Source organism: Scyliorhinus canicula, chromosome 12 (assembly GCF_902713615.1).
Source record: "Scyliorhinus canicula chromosome 12, sScyCan1.1, whole genome shotgun sequence".
NCBI lineage: Eukaryota > Metazoa > Chordata > Chondrichthyes > Carcharhiniformes > Scyliorhinidae > Scyliorhinus > Scyliorhinus canicula.
Genome location: NC_052157.1, coordinates 163,724,538 through 163,736,885, shown reverse-complemented (window position 1 = coordinate 163,736,885; position 12,348 = coordinate 163,724,538).

Here is a 12,348-nt window from a genome sequence, read left to right as displayed (position 1 = left end):
TGGCTGGCACGTGGCGCAGGCGTATTGGCTGGGTAAGGCCTCCGCTGGGGCGGCCGTCTGTGGAGTCCACGATGCATAGGAGGGGTGGGCTGCCCGGCTGGGGGTGTAGGCCTGAATGTTGCACGAGACGACCGTCATAGGACACACACATTTATACTCCAGAGCCAGCAGGCAGGGACTACCGACGTACCTGTAGCACAGGTCCTACCATATATCACCTAATACAGGTGTAACAGTGGTTTACCACATTCGCCCCCTCTTAAAATTGAGTCCGGCGGGGATGGTGGAGAACTATATACAACAAATGAATTATACATTTACAATATTGGAGAGAAAAAAAAGTATTTTGATGTCCAGTGGACCAGTTAGAGGTTTAACCGGTCCGGGGCCTTAATGTTCCGCTGGGAGCGACGGAGTGGTGGCGGCGATGTCAATGCTGGCCTGATGTTCGGTGACTCCGGGAGCTTGCCAAAATCCTCTTCATCCTTGGGCGTGGGCAGAGGGAGGATGGATGGTCCTGGGGGGGGTTGCTGCTGGGAGCGCGGGGGGAGGGGGGATGGGGCAGGGCCAGAGGTGTGTGTGTGTGGGGAACCTGCTGGTGCCAGGTCCCTGAGGGAGACAGTATCTTGGCGGCCGTTGGGGTACGCCACGTAGGCATACTGGGGGTTGGCATGGAGCAACTGCACCCTTTCAACCAACGGGTCCGCCTTGTGGAATCGGACGTGCCTACGGAGCAGGACGGGTCCTGGAGCTGCGAGCCAAGTCGGGAGCGACACCCCGGATGTAGACTTCCTGGGGAAGACAAAAAGACGTTCATGGGGTGTGTTGTTAGTGGCGGTGCAGAGTAGTGACCGTATGGAGTGTAGTGCATCAGGGAGGACCTCCTGCCAGCGAGAGGTTGGGATGTTCCTGGACCGTAGGGCCAGTTGGACGGCCGTCCATACTGTCCCATTCTCCCTCTCTACCTGTCCGTTTTCCCGGGGGTTATAGCTGGTCGTCCTGCTGGAGGCGATACCCATGCGGAGCAGGAACTGACGCAGCTCATTGCTCAGGAATGAGGATCCCCTATCACTGTGGATGTAGGCGGGGAAACTGAACAGAGCTAACATTGTGTTGAGGGCCTTGATGACGGTGGCAGACGTCATATCGGGGCATGGGATGGCGAAGGGGGATCTGGAGTACTCATCGACCACACTGAGAATATACGTGTTCCGGTCGGTGGAGGGGAGAGGCCCTTTGAAATCCACGCTGCGGCCAGGTGCACACAGTCCGGCCGGTAGAAGTGCGGCTTGCACTCCGCACAGACCTGGCAGTCCCTGGTGATTGTCCATACTTTCTCGACAGAGTAGGGCAGATTGCGGGCCTTTATAAAATGGTACAACTGTATGACTCCTGGGTGACAAAGGTTGTCGTGCAGGGCCCGGAGTCGGTCTACATGTGCGCTGGCACATGGATCTCGGGATAGGGCATCTGGGGGCTCGTTGAGCTTACCGGGACGATACAAAATCTCGTAATTGTAGGTGGAGAGCTCGATCCTCCATCTCAATATCTTATCATTCTTGATCTTGCGCCGCTGCGTGTTATTGAACATGATGTGGAGATGCCGGCGTTGGACTGGGGTGAGCACAGTAAGAAGTCTTACAACACCAGGTTAAAGTCCAACAGGTTTGTTTCAAACACGACCTTTCGGAGCACTGCTCCTTCCTCAGGTGAATGAAGAGATATGTTCCAGAAACATATGAACAAATTCAAAGATGCCAGGCAATGCTTAGAATGCGAGCATTAGCAGGTAATTAAGTCGTTACAGATCCAGAGATAGGGGTAACCCCAGGTTAAAGAGGTGTGAATTGTCTCAAACCAGTCGGGGAACACTTCAGCAGTCAAGGGCATTCAGCCTCTGATCTCCGGGTAAGCGATCTCCAAGGCGGCCTTCAGGACGCGCGACAACGCAGAATCGCCGAGCAGAAACTTATAGCCAAGTTCCGCACACATGAGTACGGCCTCAACCAGGACCTGGGATTCATGTCGCATTACATTCATCCCCCACCATCTGGCCTGCGCTTGCAAAATCCTACCCACAGTCCTGGCTTGAGACAATTCACACCTCTTTAACCTGGGGTTACCGCTATCTCTGGATCTGTAAAGATTTAATCACCTGCAAAGCATTCAAAGCATTGTCTGGCATCTTTGAATTTGTCTGTATATATGTTTCTGGGACATACCTCTTCATTGACCTGAGGAAGGAGCAGTGCTCCGAAAGCTAGTGTTTGAAACAAATATGTTGGACTTTATGAAAAGTATGAAAAGAACCCCAGGCAGCGTTTGAGGGCCTTGGGGCAGTGGGGGAGGGTAAGCTCCATGAGGGGGCGCATGAGGTCCGAATCGGGCCCCAGATCTCCGTTCTGGACCACATAGCCGAGGATGGCTAAGCGGGTCGTGCTAAACACGCACTTCTCCTTGTTGTAGGTGAGGTTGAGGAGTTTGGCGGTGTGAAGTAATTTGGCAAGGTTGGCGTTGTGGTCCTGCTGGTCGTGGCCGCAGATGGTGACGTTGTCCAGGTACAGGAAGGTGGCCGCAAACCGTACCGGTCGACCATTCGGCCCATCTCCCTTTGGAAGACCGAGACCCCGTTGGTGATGCCGAAAGGAACCCTTAGGAAGTGATAGAGGCGGCCGTCTGCCTCCAAGGCAGTGTATGGATGGTCCGATTTACGAATGGGGAGCTGGTGATAGGCGGATTTCACATAATTGTTGAGACGACCCGGTACTGTGCAATCTGATTGACCATCTCAGATATGCGTGGGAGGGGGTACGCGTCGAGCTGTGTGTACCAATTGATGGCCTGGCTGTAGTCCACGACCATTCTGTGCTTCTCCCCAGTTTTAACTACTTCCACTTGGGCTCTCCAGGGGCTGTTGCTGGCCTCGATCATGCCTTCCTGAAGCAGCCGCTGGACATCGGACCTGATGAAGGTCCTGTCCTGGGTGCTGTAACGTCTGCTCCTGGTGGCGACGGGTTTGCAATCCGGGGTTAGATTTGCGAAGAGGGAAGGCGGATCGACCTTTAGGGTCGTGAGGCCGCACACAGTAAGGGGTGATAGGGGCCCCCCGAATTTCAGGGTTAGGCTCTGGAGGTTGCTCTGGAAGTCCAGGCCGAGTAGCCGGGCAGCACAGAGGTTAGGGAGGATGTAGAGGTGGAAGCCACTGAATTCTATGCCCTGGACCGTGAGTGTGACCGTACAGTACCCCCGGATCGCCACGGAATGGGATCCGGAGGCCAGGGAGATTCTTTGGTTGGCGGGGTGTACCGCGAGGGAGCAGCGCCTTACCGTATCCGGGTGGATGAAGCTTACGGTGCTCCCGGAGTCCAGCAGGCAAGAGGTCACGCTGGTCGATGCGGTGGCCAGGTTATGCAGACGAAACTGGTCGATGGTCACTGAGGCGAGTCGTGGTCGGTCGTCGCTGGTGTTGGATGATGGGGAGCCCGGGGGGTACAGGTCCTGGAACGCTGGTGGTGCCCGTATGCCATGGGGGAGACAGGATGGTGGCGCCTGAAGATCTTGAGGAGAACAAAATGGCGGCTCCCATGGGCCACACGTGGCGGGGTGAACACGATGGCGGCGCCCACTGGCCGTGCGTGGTCCAGGGAGGGGAAGATGGCGGTGCCCATTGTCCGTAAACGAGGGGCGTAGGGGCGACAGCGGCGACTGCACGGTCCTTGCACACCGCGGCGAAGTGCCCCTTCTTACTGCAAGCCTTACAAAGGGCAGCGCGGGCCGGGCAGCGGGGGTGTTTCTGCTGGCCGCAAAAGTAACATTGGGGATCCCCGGGGTCCGCTGGCTGGCACGTGGTGCAGGCGTATTGGCTGGGCAAGGCCCCCGCTGGGGCGGCCGTCTGTGGTGTCCACGATGCGTAGGAGGGGTGGGCCGCGCGGCTGGGGGTGTAGGCCTGAATATTGCGCGAGGCGACCATCATAGAGAGCGCGAGCTTCCTTGTCTCTGCGAGATCGAGCGTGGCCCCTTCTAACAGTCGCTGGCGTATGAGGTCCGACCCAATCCCCGTAACAAACGTGTCCCTCATGAGGAGGTTTGAATGTTCCGTGGCCATATCGGCCTGACTGTCACAGTCCCGGACTAGTGGGATTAGGGCCGCCAGAAGTCTTCTATGTACTCACCAGAGCGTTGAGAGTGAGTAGCGAGTACGTGCCTGGCAAAGAGCGTGTTCGTCGTCTGAGCGTAATTTTCTTTGAGAAGCGTCATGGCTTCGGCGTGGTTTGGCGCATCCTGGATCAGCGGAAAGACGTTGGAGCTCAACCTTGAGTACAGTATCTGTATTTTCTGAGCCTCCGAAACAGGGTTGGCGCCGAGTTGATGTACTCCTCGAAACAAGCTAGCCAGTGCTGAAAGTCCCTTTTGGCATCGCTTGATTGCAGATCCAGCTGCAGGCGATTCGGCTTGATACGGAGGTCCATCTTCTGAAAATCTTAGAGCAATAAATTGATGCACGATCAATTGCACAAAGACGAGAGTTGGATACAACTGAGGCTTTATTGCTGTAAGATGTGTGGCCTCCCACAGCAGCTGGCGAAATGGCTGCAGCATGGGGGACACACATATTTATACTCCGGAGCCAGCAGGCAGGGACTACCGACGTACCTGTAGTACAGGTCCTACCATACATCACCTCATATAGGTGCAACAGTGGTTTACCACACACAGTAAGAAGTCTTACAACACCAGGTTAAAGTCCAACAGGTTTGTTTCAAACACTAGCTTTTGGAGCACTGCTCCATTTCAGGTGAGAAAGGAGCAGTGCTCCAAAAGCTAGTGTTTGAAACAAACCTGTTGGACTTTAGCCTGGTGTCAGACTTCTTACTGAGCTCACCCTGATACAGGTCAGTGCGGTTTGCATCAATGAGGCTTATCCAAGACAGTGAGAGTCAGCACCTTCCGGAACTGTATCCCAGTGAGAGTCAGCACCTTCAGGAACTGTGTCCCAGTGAGAGTCAGCACCTTCAGGAACTGTCCCCCAGTGAGAGTCAGCACCTTCAGGAACTGTGTCTCAGTGAGAGTCAGCACCTTCAGGAACTGTGTCCCAGTGAGAGTCAGCACCTTCAGGAACTGTGTCCCAGTGAGAGTCAGCACCTTCAGGAACTGTGTCCCAGTGAGAGTCAGCACCTTCAGGAACTGTCCCCCAGTGAGAGTCAGCACCTTCAGGAACTGTGTCCCAGTGAGAGTCAGCACCTTCAGGAACTGACCCCCAGGGAGAGTCAGCACCTTCAGGAACTGTGTCCCAGTGAGAGTCAGCACCTTCAGGAACTGTGTCCCAGTGAGAGTCAGCACCTTCAGGAACTGTGTCCCAGTGAGAGTCAGCACCTTCAGGAACTGTGTCCCAGTGAGAGTCAGCACCTTCAGGAACTGTGTCCCAGTGAGAGTCAGCACCTTCAGGAACTGTGTCCCAGTGAGAGTCAGCACCTTCAGGAACTGTCCCCCAGTGAGAGTCAGCACCTTCAGGAACTGTGTCCCAGTGAGAGTCAGCACCTTCAGGAACTGTGTCCCAGTGAGAGTCAGCACCTTCAGGAACTGTGTCCCAGTGAGAGTCAGCACCTTCAGGAACTGTCCCCCAGTGAGAGTCAGCACCTTCAGGAACTGTGTCTCAGTGAGAGTCAGCACCTTCAGGAACTGTGTCCCAGTGAGAGTCAGCACCTTCAGGAACTGTGTCCCAGTGAGAGTCAGCACCTTCAGGAACTGTGTCCCAGTGAGAGTCAGCACCTTCAGGAACTGTGTCCCAGTGAGAGTCAGCACCTTCAGGAACTGTGTCCCAGTGAGAGTCAGCACCTTCAGGAACTGTGTCCCAGTGAGAGTCAGCACCTTCAGGAACTGTCCCCCAGTGAGAGTCAGCACCTTCAGGAACTGTGTCCCAGTGAGAGTCAGCACCTTCAGGAACTGTGTCCCAGTGAGAGTCAGCACCTTCAGGAACTGTGTCCCAGTGAGAGTCAGCACCTTCAGGAACTGTGTCCCAGTGAGAGTCAGCACCTTCAGGAACTGTATCCCAGTGAGAGTCAGCACCTTCAGGAACTGTGTCCCAGTGAGAGTCAGCACCTTCAGGAACTGTGTCCCAGTGAGAGTCAGCGCCTTCAGGAACTGTCCCCAGTGAGAGTCAGCACCTTCAGGAACTGTGTCCCAGTGAGAGTCAGCACCTTCAGGAACTGTGTCCCAGTGAGAGTCAGCACCTTCAGGAACTGTGTCCCAGTGAGAGTCAGCACCTTCAGGAACTGTGTCCCAGTGAGAGTCAGCACCTTCAGGAACTGTGTCCCAGTGAGAGTCAGCACCTTCAGGAACTGTCCCCCAGTGAGAGTCAGCACCTTCAGGAACTGTGTCCCAGTGAGAGTCAGCACCTTCAGGAACTGTGTCCCAGTGAGAGTCAGCACTTTGAGGTTATTACTGCTGTACAAATGTGTTCAGCATTCACAGGATCAAATCAAATTTCTCTAGACTTGTGCACAGCTGGAATAGCCTTACCCTTGCGCAGTCACAGATATTTGGGTGAGTGTTGAGATTGTAACTGGTGAGTCAGCAGTAATGGTATGATGATGGAAAAACCTGGGGCATGTGTACTCTTCAGCCCAGCATACTGTCCGCCGTGCATTCCCGATACTAATGCCTGCTTTGTAAAATACGCTTTTCCCCAAGTCGCATCAGTTTATTTGCCCATCAATGTAAATTAATTCCTCTGATTCTTGAGCCTCCGCCAGTCGGAACAGCTTCTCCCTGTCTACTCTGTCCAGACCTCTCATGAGTTTGGAAACCTCTGTCCAATCTGCTCTCAACCTTCTCTTCCAGGAAAACAGTCCCAACTTCTCCGATCTCTCTCCTCACTTACCTTCCTCACCTCTGGAACGATCCTTGTGAATCTATTCAGTTTTCACTCTGAACCCATCCTGAAGTAGTGTGAATAAAATCATAGCTTCGTTTGAGTTAAAAGCTATTCTGTGGTCTTTGCGAACAGCACCTGGACCATCCTGAAATAAGCAACACACAGAACAGCACATGGTACCAGGTGTTTATTCCTTAACAGAAACATCAATGAGATTAGTTTAGAATAGCATTGGAGATTGAAGAAGTAATCCAGGATCTACAACTCAGTAAAAATCTACGGTAAAGCCTGATCAGAAGATGGAAGGTCTCAAGAAGCCTGACCACTTCAAGACACATGGTAAACTATGCTAGAACTGGGCTTTCTTTAAGCAACAGTTTGAAGTTTTTTTTTCTGCCTCCGTGCCTGAAAATGCCTCAGACCAAAGCGAAATAGCGCGCCTACTGAATTTGGAGCTCGTTAATTTATTTAAATTGACTGCAGAAGAGGATAAAAATAAATATAGCATGGTGCGACAGATTCTATGGGTGCTTCATGTTAAAAAAACGGCTGCAGATTCACTCATCACAGATCTTAAGCTGGGAGCGCAGTCTGGTCATTTTTCCTCAGCCTCCGGGTCTATGCTGCGAGATCAAGTTGTGTTCGGAATAAACGGTGAACGGGTGCCTGAGAAAAATTTCAGAAGACCGTTGTTGTCGATTGTAGATGCGATTAATATGTGTCAGGCCAGCGAACAGGCATCGAGCGAATATGCCGAATTCTTGGCTCAGGAAAAATTGTGCGAAATTGGGAAACGTGGCTGACACCATTAATGATTTGCCGGCAGCCATTTTGAAAGTGGCATCACAGGAGTGATGACGTGTACACACTGTGGACACGCCCACAGTCCAGAAAATTGTCCGGCGAGAGGAAAACTTTGTTCTAACTGTGGCAAACTTAACCACTTTCAGCACAGTGTCGTTTCTCAACAGCATCGTTCCAGTGACCATATTTAAAAAGTTCAACAGTGATTGCAGACGGATCCAGAGTGTGAAGAGCGCAGAGAAAAAATCCAACATCGTAGCGGATAGAGAGGATTGCTCACCATATTCACTTTCGGATAGCTTCATGATAGAAGCTATCACTGGGATTGATTTGCTGGATCGGGAAAGACCAGTCAAAGCACTCTCAAAGATAATTCGGGAGTGGACTCTCCATGAGAAATAAATGGAGAATTATCCCATTTCGGATTGACACAGGACTGCAGGCAAATATTATCACGTACCGATCTTTAAAGCAATCCACTTGTAAACTCACAGATTACAATGGTAACACAATAGTCACAAAAGGATCCTGCTGTCTTATTGTTAAGAATGGGAACATCGAGATGAGGCGATAGAGGGTGAGAAATCATCATTAATTGGGGTGGATTGCTTATGAAAGATTGCAGCTAGTTGAAAGGATCCACTCAAACAGAACTTCAGTTGGCCGAGATGAAGAGTGTGGGGAAGACGGCTAATGGATTATTGGGCGCGATATAGCCACCCAGCATGGTCCGGGCAGTGGGTGAATATCCAGACAGGGCAAAGGTGATATTTGCGTCCAAGGATGGCAATCTGAGAGAAGGCAGGAGAGTCATGGTAAAGGTGGGGAAGGATTGGGGGATTTGAGGGTCCCGGGGTGGAAGCCCTAACTGATTGTCCATTTCTCCTTCTCTAATTCCATACAGATATAACGATGTTGGCTGGTGTGGATCCTGCAGAGGCTGCTCTCGTCGTGCTTGTGGCAGTCAAGACGGGCAAACGGCAGAGTCGGCAGCAACGACAAGGCAGGGGGCAGGGGGCAGGGTCAGGGGGCAGGGGGCAGGGGGCAGGGTCAGGGGCAGGGGGCAGGGGCAGGGGGCCGGGGGCTGGCGGCAGGCGGCAGGGGGCAGGGGGCCGGGGGCAGGGGGCAGGGGGCAGGCGGCAGGGGGCAGGGGGCAGGGGGCAGGGGGCAGGCGGCAGGCGGCAGTGGCAGGGGGCAGGCGGCAGGGGGCAGGGGGCTGGCGGCAGGCGGCAGGGGGCAGGGGGCCGGGGGCAGGGGGCAGGGGGCAGGCGGCAGGGGGCAGGGGCAGGGGGCAGGGGGCAGGCGGCAGGGGGCAGGGGCAGGGGGCAGGGGGCAGGGGGCAGGCGGCAGGGGGCAGGGGGCCGGGGGCTGGCAGCAGGCGGCAGGGGGCAGGGGGCAGGGGGCAGGCGGCAGGGGGCAGGGGCAGGGGGCAGGGGCAGGGGGCAGGGGGCAGGGGGCAGGCAGGGGGCAGGCGGCAGGTGGCAGGCGTCAGGGTGCAGGGGGCAGGCAGGGGGCAGGGGCAGCGGGCAGGCGGCAGGGGGCAGGCAGGGGGCAGGGGGCAGGGGGCAGGCGGCAGGTGGCAGGCGGCAGGGGGCAGGGGGCAGCGGGCAGGCGGCAGGGGCAGGGGGCAGGGGGCAGGCAGGGGGCAGGCGGCAGGTGGCAGGCGTCAGGGTGCAGGGGGCAGGCAGGGGGCAGGGGCAGCGGGCAGGCGGCAGGGGGCAGGCAGGGGGCAGGGGGCAGGGGGCAGGCGGCAGGTGGCAGGCGGCAGGGGGCAGGGGGCAGCGGGCAGGCGGCAGGGGGCAGGGGGCAGGCAGGGGGAAGGGGGCAGGGGTCAGGCGGCAGGCGGGGGCAGGGGGCAGGCAGGGGGCAGGGGGCAGGTGGCAGGCGGCAGGGGGCAGGGGGCAGCGGGCAGGTGGCAGGGGGCAGGGGGCAGGTGGCAGGCAGGGGGCAGGGGGCAGGCGACAGGCAGCAGGGGGCAGGGGGCAGGGGGCAGGGGGCAGGGGGCAGGCAGGGGGCAGGCAGGGAGCAGGCGGGGGCAGGGGGCAGGGGCAGGTGGCAGGGTGCAGGGGGCAGGCGGCAGGGGGCAGGGGGCAGGTGGCAGGCAGGGGGCAGGGGGCAGGCAGGGGGCAGGTGGCAGGCAGGGGACAGGGGGCAGGGGCAGGCAGCAGGCAGGGGGCACGCAGGGGGCAGGGGGCAGGTGGTAGGGGGCAGGCGGCGGGGGCAGGGGACGGGGGCAGGGGACGGGGGCAGGCGGCAGGGGGCAGGCAGGGGGCAGGCGGCAGGCGGCAGGTGGCAGGCGGCAGTGGGCAGGTGGCAGGGGGCAGGCAGCATGCGGCAGGGGGCAGGGGGCAGGCAGGGGGCAGGGGGCAGGCAGGGGACAGGCAGCAGGCAGGGGGCGGGGGCAGGCAGCAGGCAGGGGGCAGGCAGGGGGCAGGCAGGGTGCAGGGGCCAGGGGGCCGGGGGCAGGCGGCAGGCGGCAGGCGGCAGGCAGGGGGCAGGGGGCCTGCAGGGGACAGGCAGCAGGCAGGGGGTGGGGGCAGGCAGCAGGCAGGGGGCAGGCAGGGGGCAGGCAGGGTGCAGGGGCCAGGGGGCCGGGGGCAGGCGGCAGGCGGCAGGCGGCAGGCAGGGGGCAGGGGGCAGGCGGCAGGGGGCAGGCAGGGGACAGGCAGGGGGCAGGGGGCAGGCAGGGGGCAGGCAGGGGGCAGGGGCAGGCAGGGGGCAGGGGGCAGGGTGCAGGGGGCAGGGGGCAGGGGGCAGGCAGGCGGCAGGCAGGGGGCATCGGCAGGGGGCAGGCAAGGGGCAGGGGGCAGGCAGGGGGCAGCTGGCTGCGTCACACTCTGAAGACCCGGCCGACTGTCAGGCTGACGAGGGAGGCAGCCCAAGGTGTATAGACGTGGTTGGTCCTTCCATGAGCTGACGGTAGCACAGTGGTTAGCACTGTTGCTTCACAGCGCCAGGGTCCCAGGTTCGATTCCCGGCTGGGTCACTGTCTGTGTGGGGTTTGCACGTTCTCCCCGTGTCTGCGTGGGTTTCCTCCGGGTGCTCCGGTTTCCTCCCACAGTCCAAAGACGTGCAGGTTAGGTGGATTGAACATTCTGAATTCTCCCTCTGTGACCCGAACAGGCGCCGGAATGTGGCGACTAGGGGCTTTTCACAGTAACTTCATTGCAGTGTTAATGTAAGCCTACTTGTGACACTAATGAAGATTATTATTGTCAGACTATATTACCATCAATCTGGACCAGGCGTACCAAGGTACTGCAGGATTTGCTGCCATCACCGTGATGCCCCAGGTCCAGGGGGTAATCAATGGCACACATGTTGCCCTGTGAGCACTGGGGCATCAGGGAGTGTCCTGTATTAACAGGAAAGGGTTCCACTCTCTGAATGTTCAGATCTTGTGTGACCACCACCTCAGAATCATGCAAGTGTGTGCCCATTACCCTGGGAGCATGTATGACAGCTACATCCTGGGGCACAGAGAGATGCTACATCCTGGGGCACAGAGAGATGCTACATCCTGGGGCACAGAGAGATGCTACATCCTGGGGCACACAGAGATGCTACATCCTGGGGCACAGAGAGATGCTACACCCTGGGGCACAGAGAGATGCTACATCCTGGGGTACACAGAGATGCTACATCCTGGGGCACACAGAGATGCTACATCCTGGGGCACACAGAGATGCTACATCCTGGGGCACAGAGAGATGCTACATCCTGGGGCACAGAGAGATGCTACATCCTGGGGCACACAGAGATGCTACATCCTGGGGCACAGAGAGATGCTACATCCTGGGGCACAGAGAGATGCTACATCCTGGGGTACAGAGAGATGCTACATCCTGGGGCACAGAGAGATGCTACATCCTGGGGTCGCAGAGATGCTACATCCTGGGGCACAGAGAGATGCTACATCCTGGGGCACAGAGAGATGCTACATCCTGGGGTACGCAGAGATGCTACATCCTGGGGCACACAGAGATGCTACATCCTGGGGTACAGAGAGATGCTACATCCTGGGGTACGCAGAGACGCTACATCCTGGGGCACACAGAGATGCTACATCCTGGGGTACGCAGAGATGCTACATCCTGGGGTACGCAGAGACGCTACATCCTGGGGTACAGAGATGCTACATCCTGGGGTACAGAGATGCTACATCCTGGGGTACGCAGAGATGCTACATCCTGGGGTACAGAGATGCTACATCCTGGGGTACACAGAGATGCTACATCCTGGGGCACAGAGAGATGCTACATCCTGGGGCACACAGAGATGCTACATCCTGGGGTACATAGAGATGCTACATCCTGGGGCACAGAGAGATGCTACATCCTGGGGCACAGAGAGATGCTACATCCTGGGGCACAGAGAGATGCTACATCCTGGGGCACAGAGAGATGCTACATCCTGGGGCACACAGAGATGCTACATCCTGGGGTACACAGAGATGCTACATCCTGGGGTACACAGAGATGCTACATCCTGGGGCACAGAGAGATGCTACATCCTGGGGTACACAGAGATGCTACATCCTGGGGCACAGAGAGATGCTACATCCTGTGGTACACAGAGATGCTACATCCTGGGGTACACAGAGATGCTACATCCTGGGGCACAGAGATGCTACATCCTGGGGTACACAGAGATGCTACATCCTGGGGCAC